The following is a 14442-nucleotide window of genomic DNA, read 5'->3' on the forward strand; positions in this document are numbered from 1 at the left end:
TTTCTACTTAACTCATTTCCCATTATTTCAATATGCATAAGAAGATTAAATGAACCTTTATTTTTCAAACTAACATGCATGCAACAAATACTATTTCATTAACTATTGGAAACTTAATCCAAGCTAAACATTTTTATTTTTGCAACAAAATAATACTTAATAAAAAATATAATGCATTTCTTTAAGGTGTATTTAAAATACAATATAGCCAACAATACAAATGGGTGAGATACCCAACTAGCCTCTCATTTCTATTAAATGAGGACTTTAAATAAAATGAATGCAAACCCTTTTTTTATCAAAATAAATACAACATATAGTTCTTCCTTTATATTGCTGCAACTAAAATATGGTATTCCATTCCTTAATCTTTTTCTGCAAATCGAGTAAAACCAACAACCCCCAAACTTGTCTTTTTTCTTTTCCTTCCTAGCAACTTGCAAATAAATCATAAGGTTTTGACCATAGAGAGATCACCTTCCAGCCTAGGCTTACTAGAAGCCACCCCTGAGCTTGGAGAACCAAGCCCTAGATAGGTTACACACATACAAACACAACAAGCAAGGGAAAAACATACAGTAAACACTTTCCCAACCAAGGCTACACTTCATCACAAAGTGTGATGATTTTACATGGGTGGTAGTGGACCAAATACCTTGAGGAGATTGCAAGAATGGTAGATCACAATGCCACCTCATGGCAAACAAAGATATTTCATAAGTTCATTAACCCCACATTCCTTATGCCCCCCAAGGCATTCATGCCATACTTTCTCCCCTTATGACCCCCAAATGCACAAACAAGGCCATGCAACAAGGATCACATATACACCCCTTGAGTTCGCTCTCATAAAGAGAGTCTCTCACTCGAGGGTTGTCAAACTTCTACCACCCTCAAAACCATCCTACTCTCGCAAGAGTAGAAGGCCTTGGTTACTCCCAAATCACAGAAAAATGCATACAAGAAAATAAAAGACACATAGCATAATAATAATTTTCACAAAAGGAAATACAAGAGAATCACTATCACATACAACCAAACTTTCCAACATAGACATGCAACGTAAAAAACAAACAAAGAGATGAACCATCCTTCAATCTTCCCAAAGGTATGCTAGAACTAGTTTGAGGATGAGCAGTCCAAATCCACAATCCTCCTTTCTACACTTAGCCCAAATTTCGAATCCAAAAACTAGCTTTTCAAAATGCATAGTCTCCAAAAATGGAGAGTGGGTGATTACCCACAAAATCTCTCATTCTTGCCTAAGAAGCCCTCAGTGAGAGTTCTCACGGGTTTCTAAAATTGGAAAAGGAAAAAGTAAGAAAAAGATAAAAAAGGATCTCTCATCAAAAGGGAAGGTTATCTAACCTAGATGGCACCTTCTAATTTCAATTTTCGCTCACCTTAGGAAACTCACTTTTTGAGGTGACTAAATAGTCGCATGGGAGTAGACACATGCCTAAAAATACTCCTAACCCATAGGTATACCTTATAGACTTTAGGAAACACCTTTAAACTACCCCTAGGAGTCCATTTGACCCCTTATAAACCCATCTGAAGTTAACTTTCGGGTCAAACTTGAGTTGACCACTCCAAAGACTCTCTACCCAAGGAAAATTTAGAACCACATTCAAATGTTTGAAAAGGCTATGGTTGAAACAACTCCCTTCAAGAGAGGAGTTAAAATTCAAGACATAAATCAACACGTGTCAAGTGACACAATAAAGTACATTACAAAATTACACATGAAATTTGTCTCTTGTTGGATTTACACAAATTAATAAATTTAATTTAACACACACGCAACATTTACTTTCACAAATAAAATACAATACATAGGAGGTGTTGTCTCTCCAAATAGACAACCCCTAGTTTTACGAATGTACATAGGTCTAGGTTTGGTTCTCGATAGTATTTCCATGGTCACGTGGATAATTTTCCTACGCATCTCAATTACACATTAGTAATTCCAAATAACCTCATATAAAATTAAACACATGAAAAAGAATACACGTCAAACACTCTACATACAATTGACATTAAACAAAATCAATATATTTTATATCAAAATAAATCCACATAAGTAATTATCATAATCCTCATAATTTTGATCCATACTTAAGACATGCATTGTATTTCTATCATCATAATAAAGTCCTACAAATCCAATAATGACATACATCATCTCAAATTTATCGTATTCTAGAATCATATAAAGTTATGTATCCATTAAACATCAAAATGTACACCTCAAGGTGAAATGATTCCGTAACCTGGTTCAATTACTTTTCTCACCAATCTATCCATCTAACATAGCCCATCCTAATGAATTATAGCATTTATTAGTAAGGTCAACTGAGTTAACCAGAGCTTGATCAGGGAGGGGCTCTACATGTTCAATCTCTTGACCTCTTCTTAGATGAGTTTTGTAATCACTCTTTTCATGAAATTCTCTTTCATAACTTTGCTTTATTTATCAAGGCTCAATTTTATTTCTGTAACTATGTCTATTGATATATGAACTGCTCTTTTACTATTCTTAAATGACTTTGGTATCTTTGGAGATCCGAATTTCAATAATGTTGCTACCTTTTTGTTACTCTTCCATCTGGGTACTGCTACCTATTATGTATTCACATCACTATTCTGTTGTCTTTTGAATGAATAATCTTTTATGCTATAAGGACAATGTCCTAGGCCTACACCAATGACTGGTTCACTTCAACTGTATTCCCATATTTGTCCAGTTTTGGTCACTATTCTTGTGCTTTTTCTCCATTTAAATTATTCACCATCTTTTTTGAATGTTGCTTCTAGTTTGTTGATCCCTTTTTGTATTCAACAATCATGGGACTGTTATAAGTCCTTTAATCACTATGATCTTTGATGAGGGATGCTCTGAATCTTCTTTTCGTTACTAGACTTTGTAACTTCTTTTTGTGGCTTGGTTGTTATGACTGCTCAAGCCATTATAGACCTTTGCTTTGTGAACCCAACATGGGTTGTCCCTTCACTTTTATTGCTTCTTTCCTCTGCCAAAGGGTCTCCAAATTACTTTGTAGGTTGTTCTTATTAAAATATCTAGTGTTGATAGCAGTTAGCCATTATTGATCATGGTGATTTACATCATTTGTTTGTCTTTAATGGTTTCTTTGCATGGGGTTCATAGACTATTCTAGGGATTTTTTACAAAGACATATTGAGGACAAAAAATTTATATTCTACACTAGTTCTTCATGGAAACAGCTTGATCTAAAGAGCTCAAACCCTTGATTGTGAAATGTAAGACTGAATTTATTTCCACGTATGATAAGGATAGGGTTTGAGATGAAGCTAAACTTCTTTTGGAGTTGATTGCATGCATGATTATGGCAATAAATGATTGAGATGATCTTCATGATTTATTTAACCTTATTCACACCTTTTTCTCTAGACAATTACCTCGTTTTACATACAAAATCTTAAAACAGCTACTTAACTCTTTGAGAACAGAGAAAAAAACTTAATGAAGCCTCTTGAGATTGATCACATCTCAAATAATATGTAGGATACATGTGTGAGATTGCTCCTTTTTTACATTCCAAAAGGAGATATGGCCACCATAATAAGGCTGAATGAAGAGAAAACTCCAGCAACAGTAGGGCTTTCTTTTGTGTTAACTTGTGAAGCTCTCTTAAAACCATAGTTCCACATCTTTTGTATGTGGAGAAAAAATCACTTCCTTTTCAAAGAAGTCTAATTCATTTAATTCCCTCCAAGATAGTACTTGAATTCCTTTTGTCTTTATTCCATGTAGGAAGCATGATTTTGAAAGATTTGACAAGCATGACTTATCAAAGGGAGAAAATGATGCTTTATAACTCCATCATTTGAAACCAAAGGAATTTTACTTGGATAATTTTGTCCCTCTTGTTGGAATCCAATAACACTGAGAGGGGGGGTGAATCAGTGTTATACCAAAATGATCAATTTTAGCCTTATTAAAACATGCATACACCAACTGGTATACCGGTACATACAAAATTGAAAGAAGTAAAGGAACCAATCAACCAATCATATAAATAAGAATCACAACACATAGAATTATACATGGAAAACCTCAAAGAGGAAAAACCAAGGTGGGATTTGTGACCTACAATATCAATCCACTGGCCATATGAAGAGATATTACAAAATATAAGGGGCCAGCACTTGCAGAAAGGCTTACAGCCTAGAGCACACTACTCAATTGCAAAGGGAGCCTCACTAACTACATATAAGTCCAGACTACAATCCAAAGAAGTGTTGAACTACTAAGATAACATCTTCTATGCCAGAATACAGTTTTGGTCTAAGCTCTATCTGTTTCAGTTTGAAACCCTAAACCCTTTATCGGAATAACCCTTACATAAATATCCTCACATACATAATCTCTCCGATATATTTCACATTGTATCAAATTCACATATCCATCACCATTTTTTATATCAAAATGATCTAATCCAACTAACCCATATATCCTATACAACTTATCATGCCTTATGTCCGCTTACAAAGATAATTACAATATCAAATTATATGTCAGCTAGATAACATAAATGCATGAATATCAAAAACAATTGCCAATGTTGGATCCCAGAAATGTCGGCCTTGAATACCGATAACCATATTTTAAACCATGTCATCCTACATTGCTGGTAACCAAAGAAATCCTTCTGTCCTATCGGTGCCAGTGCTAGTGTAGTGTCTGTGAAGTGCTTGCTAGTACACAACTGAACCAAAACATGAAGCCAGAACAAAATACTATGTTGCCATCAATGACAACATAGTGAAACCAACCAATTGAGTGTCAATTGCCAACAATCTCCCCCTTTGGCATTGATGGCAATACTCATGTGAAAAATGGTCAAGGTTTCATCTGTCAGTTCCATGCTACCTGCTCCCCCTAAGCTTAATATTCATTAATGCAAAATACTCCATACTCCATATCTCCCCCTAATGTATACAATTAATTCTATTATTTTTCACATCTATATCACTCCCCCTTTGACATCAATGCCATCAAAAATTCTAAAAAAGAATGTCAAAGATCTAAAAGAAACTGTACAATGAATATCCCAAAAATATCTTACCGGAGCTTAACAAATTTCAAAATGTTTGGATAAGCCTTCTCCAATAGCTCAAGATAAGTATCCCAAATAGTTTTAAGAGTGTCAGAAATAGATACAAGTCCACTTAATATATGTGCAAATGACTCTTTCTCACTTACCTTTGCCGGTGTGGGATTTCGAACCATATCCATACATTCTTTCTTATGTACACTAAGTGAATCCAACTGGGTACTCACCAAGCCTCTCAGAATTCTGGCTCTTCTTATAATTTTGTCTCTTTCCTTATCAAGAATAGAAATTTGGGCTTCCAAAATCAAAATTTGACCATCAATGGATGTAGTCAATGAATTCAATCCATCAAAAGAATTAGCTATATTTGCAATTTTCTCCTAAAATTATTTTACCTTCTTATCCACATTAACTGTAAGTATATTTGTGTTACAGCATATGCTATAAATATTTGTACACTGATTCAAAGAATTATCTATCAGTTTCAACTTTTCATCAATCTTCTTCTTCTCAGATTCAATCATCTGATCAAATGCAACTCTTTTAGCCTGAGTGAACCTTTCCAGTGCTTGCTGGTTTGAAACCTGTTGTAAGAATTGAAAATCCTTTGAAATTTTCTTAGTAATTGTCTTAAGATTTTCGGATGGGCTTGCTTCATTGTTAATCTTTCACTCCAGGACTAGTTTGTGTAAAATAGTGATTGACTGATCAATAATCCCTTTATCTGTAGATCCCTCCTTCATTAATTTTTGTGCTACCATCATCATGAGTTCAGTAGGACTCATCTTGATTATGTTTTTCTTTACAACCTGCGAGGTGTCAATTGACAACAATGATGGACCAACTACTAGTTCTCTGTCGGTTTCCCCTTTCTTCTCCTCTGATGATTTTTCCTCTATAGCTTCCTCACTTGCACCAGTGGCTTCACCACTTGGTGTAGTCTTGTAACTGTCAGTTCCTTTGTAGGATCTGTGACCTCAATTTGTACATCTATATCTAGAGGACTATTATCCTCAATATTAGTATCTTGTACCTTATCAACCTTTTCACTCTCTATATTAGCCGGTATCTCAACATATGTCTATACATTTGTATCTACCGGGGGCTTGATTTCCACTATCTTAATGTTTTTCAAAATTAAGGGTGAAGTACCCATAATCCCCTTTCCTTTTCCTTCAACCAGGGTTTCTACAGTGTCTATCTTTGATTCCAGTGAAGTAAAGAAACCTTTGTTCTCTCCAAAGAACTTAACCCATGCCTTTTGAGTCTCCTTTATTATCTCATTTAGCCTTCCTAGCATCAGACTGGTTATTCTATGTTTTCTATAAAAGACTTTTCTATCTGCCACCTCAAGTGTCCTTTCCATTTCATCTAGAGAAATAGTAGCACAAACAGATAACAACTCTTGAATTTTAATATGCTTGTCTTCTTGCATTGCTGATAGTCTTCTAGCATCTAACATATTATATAATTATGTCGGTATCTGGTTTTCAATTTCTATTAAGGCTTTCTTATAAATATGCAAATATAATAATACTGCTTCCTCTACCTCTCTTTGTTCATCATCCTCTAATTGTTCATAATAAAACTGTACATTCTTTAACATTCCATCCTTAGTGATTTCATCTACTAATTTTGCACAAGTTTTTTGGTGGAATGATAGTCACATTACCAGATTGAATTGCCAGATCGATGTCACTCTTCTTCTTCCTCTTTGCAATATCGGATGTAGTTGAAGGTGTTGCCTTTGGTGCTTCCTTCTGTGCCGGTATTTTGTATGTAATCTTCCTAACCGGTTGCTTTTAGCTTCTACCTTTATTTCCTCTATTTTCTTCCTTACAACCCTCTTGAATGCCAAGGGTGTGTCATCCTCAGATTCAGACTTTGTTGTAACAGGTTCAATGTGTACCTCTAGATTCTTCATCTTCCTTCCTTTCTTCAGAACAACATCAATTAATTCTTTAATGTCCTTTGAGACCTTCTCAACAAATTTGTTAGCTTTTCCTTATTTCTTCTCTCTCTTCTTTCAATTGAGCTCTGTTTCAACCTCTTATGATTATTGTTTTGCAGTACCACAGGGCTTCTTTGCCTCATCAATAGGTGTATCAATCAACATTTTTGCATAAGCCTCAAGGATTTGTGCGTCTACTTCATAGCCCATTTCCTCAATCCAAATCTTCTAGGGATTAATCGCTTCCATAATTGTTTCATCCTTCTTCACCATGAAGCATATGTCAGTTGAATATTTTTCTACAATATGCTTAGGAACCCTTTCCCTAGACTTCATAGATTTCTGGAACCCCTTGAAATATCCCCATACTTTATCATCTCTCTGACTGCCTAAAGTAGCAATTGACTATTTCAATTGTCTCCCTACTGGGATATCAAATGCCCATTGCCTCTTCCCAAACCTGAGTGTATCATTCATGAAAAATAACGTTAAAAAGACTATTAAGTTGCCATACCAGAAGGTTCCTTTCTTTTCTCCCTTAATATTTCCTAGGTTTATTAATAGTTCATCTAAACATCCAACCGCATAGATCCAATTTCACATTCTCTCTCATCATTTTATATGCAGCAAAAATGCAGTAACTGGAAACAAAATTCAGTAGGTTTAACTGAGTTACCTTATACCCAATGATAATGCTACCGAATTCGATGTCCATGTCAGTAATAGTGCTTATTCTCATAGATCTCCTGTCAGATGTCGCGCTGGTGATTTTTTTTACATAATCATTTGAAACCTTCTTTTCTAGATGTTGCCCAATCGATGGTAAACAAGTAATTGCCCTGATGACTTCCTTGGTGATCTTGTAAGGTCTATCTAACCAGATAAACTCCCCATGTACTTTGCTAAAAAACATACCTAATTATCTCATTTTTGAATTTTGGGATGTCCAAAATGTTGGTAAACCCTAAGTCTTCAATGTGCTTGTATGTTGGTTTGATCTTTCTAGATTCTCCCATCAGCTCACTCATGTACATACCCTTTATTTCAGATGTTCCCAATTCCTCAATATGACAATGTATGTATGCCCTAACATCTTCAATATAGACAACTTCCTTCAGAACACGGGAAAATACTCCAACCAAGTCTTGCAGGGTAGCCACATGTGGATACTACTTGAAAATTGGCTTGAGGTGGTCCTTCACCTCTACTACAGTCAGATTTACAACAAAGATAGGAATAGATGATGATCCTACTTCCATGTTTTAAGATAAATACATGTTGATCGCTTCCAGTGAAAACCCTTCACAAATTCTTCCAGTCGCCGATGAAATCGCTCAATAAGAAATCTGATTTCTCTAAAATGTCTTTGATCGCTCTTAGTCGCTCTTAATCACTCTCAAATTTCTCTAAATGCAAGGTGATCAATAATGAAGTGAATTAGACCTTTTATCCTCTGATAAAAATCCTAATCTTTCATTGACATTAATGACTATCGGTGAAAGATACCAGATCTCAAACAGAACATATTCATGCTGGATAAACATCTCCAATGTCTAGAACATCTTCCAGAACCTCTTCCCGAGGCATATGCAACATCTTCATTAATTTTTCATACCCCTAAGGAATCTCCCTCAGTTACCGAATGAGCTAACTATCGGTGCAGGAGCAACCTCCTCTGTCGGATAAGTAATCGGTGCATTTCCATCTGATGATTGTTCTTCAGTCTTCCTAACCCATCTCTGAGTATGATCTTGTCTAATTTCACTAACCTTCTCTTTCCCTTTCTCATTTGAGCCTCCATTACCAATCAGTGGATTTTTGCTTCCACAAAATTTAGCAATATGTCCAACCTCATTACATGCATAACATGTAACATTGTTCCTTTGAACTACTTTGCTAAAACCAGTGAAATTGCTTGACCTGCACTAATTAGCCATATGTCCAAACTTTCCACATGCATATAATTTAACATTCATTATGCAATCTTCTATCTTATGACCATACTTATTGCATTTCAAACATTTATCGACAACAGAATCAAGGTTTTGATTTGCTTTGTTTCTACATTGTCTAGCCATGTGACCAAATCTATTGCAAACAAAACATCTACCATTAAATTTATAAGCATTAAATTGCCTTAATGGTGCCTTATGGTTTTGATCTTCATTAGCAGTACTGGAACTCTGTCCTTGCTCAAATCCAAGTCCACTAGAATCTCCAATCTACCTTTGTCTCTTTAACAACTCATTTAGTTGTGCTAAGCTAATCTTGATTTTTTCTTTATACTCACTTGTAGTAGTTAGATCTTCTCTTAAAATTGTCATTTGTCTCTCAAGCTCTTGTTCATTACTCTGGGATTGTACTAAATTAGTTTTCAACATATCATTCTCATGAACCAACCTACTACATTCTTCAAATTTGTTCTTCAGGGATACAACAAGATTTTCTTCCTTTTTCTTTTGGTCCTCAATCTCCTTAGACATTCTCATAGTTATAGCTTGCATTTCATTTCTCATAACCATGTTCTCTTGACTCAATTTCTGACATTGTTCCTTAAGTGCATCTTTCTCTTCATCATCCTAACTTTGCAAAAGTTCCTTCCTCCTAGCTTGAACAAATGATAGCCTCTCTTGTAGGACAAGAATGAATTCCTTAGCAGAATTCAATTCATCTTGTAGCTTTAAGTTCTTCAACCTTTCAGCATCATAATCTTCAAGTGCCATCTCAAGTTGTTTCCCCAAACCCATGTCCATGGATTTCAGATTTAGGATCTTCCCCAAGCTGTTAAACTTCCTCCGAGGTACAAGGCTATGATACCAATTGTTGGAATCCAATAACATTGAGAGGGGGGGGTGAATCAATGTTATACCAGAATGATCAATTTTATCCTTATTAAAACATGCATACACCAACTGGTATATTGGTACATACAAAATTGAAAGAAGTAAAGCAACCAATAAGCCGATCACATAAATGAGAATCATAACACACATATTTATACATGGATAACCTCAAAGAGGAAAAACCACAGTGGGATTTGTGACCCACAATATCAATCCACTAGCCATATGAACAGTTACTATTTACCTATTCCAAGTTCATGACTCTTCCTCGTGATGGACTTGAATCCAGGTAATAAAAAATATCAATAGTATTTAATGCAAAGAATTTATTACTTAATGATTATATCATATCTAATGCAATTTATATATTCATGAATATGGAATTAGAAATATGTGGTGTGCCAATTTTCTTGGCTATTGATTGCTTTTGTAGATTCATAGGTAATTGGCATAAGAGGTTGTTACTAGGTCTTTGGTTTGGTTGAAAAACATGCAGGAGCTCACATAGCCATTGTTACCTCTGAGAAAGAACTCTTCAAAGATCATGGTGGTAGGAAGTCATGAAAACAATCTAGGTTATCAGTGTGGAGGATGGAAAATCAGCTGGGAAGGAAGCAGTAGCCAAACAATGATAGGTATTGTCTCGCATTTAATATTACTTGTCTTCAAGCATTTTTCATCATTTACTTCCAAGACCATTTTCAAAAAAATTGGCTTTACACCTTCCAATTGGATTTTCTTGAAAGTTTCCTCAGTTTTTTGGACCAAAATCCTATTACTGAGTTAGATTTGACAAAACTCAAGATATGACTATTTTTAATCACTATCACAAGGATGTCTTTGCCTTTTAATACTACATACAATGTCAAAACTTTGCTTACTGCTATGGCACCTTTGATACCCTGGACTATTATGACCTCTCTATGCTTCATTTTGGAAAGAATCTTCTCTAAACTATGATATTTTGTTTTGACCAAGCTACTGATTATGATCCGAGACAAAGCTTTACCAATACATTACCTAACATTTATAACTTTGATTGTCATATTTTGATCAATTTATGGTGACATGTGACTGAGTCATCCTTGCTATAGTCCTTTTCCTCTGCTATTTGAATGATTGAACTTTTGTACTCACAAATAGCTACTGCTCTCCATAATATCTTTGAAATGTTCTACTCTTGGCTAGACTTATATCTTGTAATTGTGATTATGGCATCCTTGTGCACTATCCAACATGGTGACTATCCTTAGGCATTGGTATGAGATGATGCTCTGAGTTCTTGATCTCTATAACTTGTCCATTGACTGGAACACTTCCATCTTATGCTATAAGAATGACCTTTCTAAGTCTTTGATATTGCTTTTATTGTCCAAACTTCATGGACTGTGTCTTTCATGGACTATATCTTCCTTTAGGACATAGTGACCTTGGCAAATTTCTCTAGTGTGTTCATGATCTTACAATAAAACATGTCTTGAGGTTTACATTTGATATACAAAGCTATTTATGCTAGCTTTAAGACTATGCCTTATGGGCTATTCATTGATTCTTTGTTCTATTTCATGACTGTGAAGACCTCTCAACAAGCTCTTTCACGAGAAGGATATTTGCATAGATGCCTTGATACAAACTATAACATTTTTTTTATATTACTGAGATTGTATTGATTGTTCCTTGACTTTTGATGGCCTCTACTGTTATTGCCCTCAAATACTTCCCTTGATAGTGAATATTGGCCTTACTATCATATATCCTCTGATTGGAGAACAAACTACTCTCAAGGGTTGTTGGTTTCCTATAACTCTCTAGCATTGCTGCTATAAGGCATATTTAGGCTGCTTTGTTCTTCTACTAACTTGAGTTTGACCATTGAATTGTATGATTACTTTGTTTTCTTTTATTGTGTATGCATGCTTCTCTCTATTTGGCAGAGGTGATTGCATTACTTGTATACCATTAGCTACTTGGTCTCATCCTCTGATACCCTAGCATAGAAACCTTTTTTTCTTTTCATGGTCTCTTCAACATTCAATCACTACAACAATGACCATGGCAATGTGTACCTTTTTCATCACTGTGACTTGTCAATATTCCTCATAGACTGCATTAACCCTAATCATTGTTGAAGAAGCTCTATGATCTCAAATCACTGTGACAGTGACTTCTTATGATTGTGAACCTTAATGGTGACCTTTCATGTGATTTTCCATATGCCCTATATACTGTCTTCTTTGAATACATTGTTTATTGTCCTTCTTTGGAGTTGTAGTCCTCACATGCTACTCTTAGACTATATTTGTCATCTTTTATCATATTTGGGGTCATGACTCTTAGTATGTATGATGTTCATAGTCCTTATAAAGATTCAAGACTTCTCTAAGACTACCTGCAACATCAATTGAAATTACTCACTATTAACAACTGTGACTGGGGTATTTTACCTACATAGAAAACACTACTCTTTGGATGATTGACATTTGAACTTGAAGTCTCAACACCAAATTAGGATTAAATAGCCCTTTTCTTACACTAGTCTTTATTTTCTTTGTGTATTGGTATCAGTGATTATGATTGTTCTATTCACTATCTTGATGACTTGTATCAAGTTGCTCTAAAAAACCCTGCTTATTATCCTATAGACAATACTTTTAAGTGACCTTGATCTGCTAGGTCTCTGCTATTGGAAGACTTCCTACACACTATCTTCTATTCTTTGTTATAGACTTATTTTCTCATGAGTGTCGTGTTTGGTGACTATTTAAACCAGTCACTTCATTGTCACTTAATATGTCTATGATATAGTATGATTGCCTTGGTATTGTAGACCTTTAACATTCTCACACTCCCTTCAATACTATTATAGCAGCCTCCTTGATGCTTATACTTTTAATTCCCTATTTGATATCCTCATTCTTTGATGGCTTCTCATGAGTGAGAATTTATATGACTCCATGGACTATCTTAATGACTTTTCAGGTTGATCACTATCTATTATGGACTATGGACTTCTTATTTCTTATTGCAAATCTCATTGTATTAACTATACTTCTTCATATTAATCCGCATTTCTTGTAACAATTAGTGCTCATACTTGTCATTTTTGGCCCTTGAATGGGTTGTCCTTTCACAACAATGATCTTTTTTTTTGTGATCAAATATTTTGTCACAAAAGGTACAAATAGGGATTTCTATATCTTCAAAATTGCCCTTGTCATTACATGAATATTTGTTATGACTGCACCTAGGATATTAATAGTCTTTAATGCTTCTAAAAACTGGAAAAATGTCTTCAAAGGATATTTATTCCATTCAAAGAGGTTGCAAGGTTGTCTTTAAAATATTTAGAAGCTTGACTTCCTAGAGCCACCATATGCTACAATTCACTATCTTTGATATCTTTGCTACTTAATCACCATACCTTTCATTGAAGTCTATTGTTTGGCTTTAAGGTCATTGTGCTTTGATACTTGGTAAGGGTTATGCGACTGCTAATTGATCTCCCCAAAAGGCTTTTTCATTTCTGCACGTCTGTAGCCCCACACTCTTTATCTCTAATCTTATGTGGTTTCTCACAATCTTTGGTAATCTAGAGGATTACTCATTGCCTTCATTTGTATCATGCTTTGAATGACTTGGGCACTATCCTGAAATGGATACACCCTACCTTTTGCCTTGTCATAATAGTAAGTATTCCTCCATACAGCACAAAGACCTTAGTTTTATTCACTATCTATGGTTGTGAAAAGGCTCCTCATTATGATCTTTAATAAGCATCATCATTTGTTTTATAATAGTGACTGTAAAGCGGAAAAATCGAACCCTAGTCGTTCTCCCCTCCCCAACTCCAAGGAGAGAGAAGGGAGAGTCACTAGGGTTGATGGTTTTCACTTAGGAGGGACTTTACATTCAAAAGAGGGGTTGAAACCCACAAGATCCAATCCCATGCAATGCAAGATTGGATTCTATATGAGTTTCAAGGGTTAGGACATCAAGGATACCCTCTTTTGTAAAGAAATGTGGATAGAAAGATTAAGCTAGGAATGCATGTAAAGTGGGAAATATTCACTTATAAACAGAGATAGGGATATGGTATGAAGCTGCGGACCTGGAATTAGTAGTAAAATGTCGAGACGGTGCTGTTCTGCAAATTTGAGCGAAATTTGACGGGACGATGGCGCCTGATGTGCACACAGTCCTCCGAAAAATCCGTGAAACGAAGGTGGATCTGTTCGTCTCTGCACAAGGATTCTAGATCTCCAATTATAGCCACGTACCTGCAACCTACACACAGAAAATAGAGGACGATTGGGGGGTTAGGGATGAGGGGTTTGCCTTTAGGTCAAACCCCAGTTTTGGAATTAACCAAGAAATGAGAATGCTGTAAATGTAAATGTTTGTAATGTAAACAAGTACTGATACCTTGTTGTAAGAATGTTTGTATTCTTACATGTGAAGGTGTAAATGTTGTTGTATGTTGTATGTTGTATGTGATCTCCTCTTCAATGGTTGAATCCTTGTCTTGAATGCAACACTTAGCCTTGAATGG

The sequence above is a fragment of the Cryptomeria japonica genome, chromosome 3 (genome assembly GCF_030272615.1).
Source record: "Cryptomeria japonica chromosome 3, Sugi_1.0, whole genome shotgun sequence".
NCBI lineage: Eukaryota > Viridiplantae > Streptophyta > Pinopsida > Cupressales > Cupressaceae > Cryptomeria > Cryptomeria japonica.